Source organism: Arachis hypogaea, chromosome 12 (genome assembly GCF_003086295.3).
Source record: "Arachis hypogaea cultivar Tifrunner chromosome 12, arahy.Tifrunner.gnm2.J5K5, whole genome shotgun sequence".
Classification (NCBI taxonomy): Eukaryota; Viridiplantae; Streptophyta; class Magnoliopsida; order Fabales; family Fabaceae; genus Arachis; species Arachis hypogaea.
In genome coordinates this window covers 29865833-29867734 of record NC_092047.1, presented here as the reverse complement: position 1 = coordinate 29867734, position 1902 = coordinate 29865833, and the positions used below count along the sequence as shown (strand labels likewise).

Genomic DNA, 1902 nt, shown 5'->3' with positions numbered 1-1902 from the left:
TGAAGGGCATAAGGAGGTTCAATGGAATCTCTATGGTCTCTAGATGAGCCTCAGAGTCCTTTTGTTCCTCAGAGGGAAGCTCCTTATTGATCACTGGACGTCCCAGGAGGTCTTCCTCCTTGGGATTCACGTCCTCCACTCCCCTTGCAGGTTCGGCCATGGCGCTTATGTCAATGGCCTTGCACTCTCCTTTTGGATTCTCTTCTGTATTGCTTGGGAGAGTACTAGGAGGGATTTCAGTGATCCTTTTACTCAGCTGGCCCACTTGTGCTTCTAGATTTCTTATGGAAGATCTTGTTTCATTCATGAAACTTACAGTGGCCTTAGACAGATCAGAGACTAAGTTTGCCAAATTAGAAGTATTTTGTTCAGAGTTCTCTGTCTGTTGCTGAGTGGATGATGGAAAAGGTTTATTATTGTTAAACCTGTTTCTTCCACCATTATTAAAGCCTTGTTGAGGCTTTTGATCCTTCCATGAGAAATTTGGATGATTTCTCCATGATGAGTTATAGGTGTTTCCATAAGGTTCACATAAGTAATTTACCTCTGCTATTGCAGGGTTTTCAGGATCATAAGCTTCTTCTTCAGAAGATGCCTCTTGAGTACTGTTGGATGCAGCTTGCATTCCATGCAGACTCTGAGAGATCATATTGACTTGCTGAATCAATATTTTATTCTGAGCCAATATGGCATTCAGAGTATCAACTTCAAGAACTCCCTTCTTCATAGGCGTCCCATTACTCACAGGATTCCTCTCAGAAGTGTACATGAACTGGTTATTAGCAACCATGTCAATGAGTTCTTGAGCTTCTGCAGGCGTTTTCTTTAGGTGAATGGATCCACCTGCAGAAGTATCCAATGACATCTTTGATAGTTCAGATAAACCATCATAGAATATATCCAGGATGGTCCATTCTGAAAGCATGTCAGAAGGACACTTTTTGGTCAGCTGCTTGTATCTTTCCCAAGCTTCATAGAGGGATTCACCTTCTTTCTGTTTGAAAGTTTGAACATCTACTCTAAGCTTGCTCAGCTTTTGAGGAGGAAAGAACTTGGCTAAGAAAGCCATGACCAGCTTATCCCAAGAGTTCAGGCTATCTTTAGGTTGAGAGTCCAACCATATTCTAGCTCTGTCTCTTACAGCAAAAGGGAAAAGCATGAGCCTGTAGACTTCAGGATCTACTCCATTAGTCTTAACAGTATCACATATCTGCAAGAATTCAGTTAAGAACTGAAAAGGATCTTCAGATGGAAGTCCATGAAACTTGCAGTTCTGCTGCATCAGAGAAACTAATTGAGGTTTAAGCTCAAAGTTGTTTGCTCCAATGGCAGGAATGGAGATGCTTCTTCCATGTAAATTGGAATTAGGTGCAGTAAAGTCATCAAGCATCCTCCTTGCATTATTATTATTTTCGGCTGCCATCTCCTCTTCCTGTTCGAAAATTTCTGAAAGGTTATCTCTGGATTGTTGTAATTTAGCTTTTCTTAATTTTTTCTTCAGAGTCCTTTCAGGTTCTGGATCTACTTCAACAAGAATGTTCTTGTCCTTGCTCCTGCTCATATGACAAAGAAGAGGGCACAGAAAAATAATAATAATAATAGAGATCCTTTATACCACAGTATAGGGATCCCTTTGTGAGTGGGAGAAAAGAGGGAGACAAAGAATGTAATGTAATGGAAGAAACACAACTGTGAGGAGGGTAGAGATGTGAGATGAGATGTTAATAGATGAATAAATAAATAGAATAAGATGAGAGAGAAGGAATTTTCGAAAATAAATTTTGAAAAAGAGTTAGTGATTTTTGAAAAAAGTTTTTGAAAAAGGTTAGTATTTTTTTTTCGAAAAATTTTTAAAATCAAAAATAAAAATAATTAGTTAAAAAAGAAATTTTTGAAAAAGAG

The 1902-nt window shown here is 38.6% G+C and overlaps 1 non-coding gene across 1 annotated transcript; it reads left to right on the top strand.

Moving 5' to 3' along the window:
* The first annotated feature begins 919 nt into the window (after positions 1-919).
* On the top strand, positions 920-1027 carry LOC112732163 (small nucleolar RNA R71). The gene has a single exon (XR_003167900.1). It is a non-coding gene; the product is annotated as a small nucleolar RNA R71 (small nucleolar RNA).
* The last annotated feature ends 875 nt before the right edge of the window (positions 1028-1902 follow it).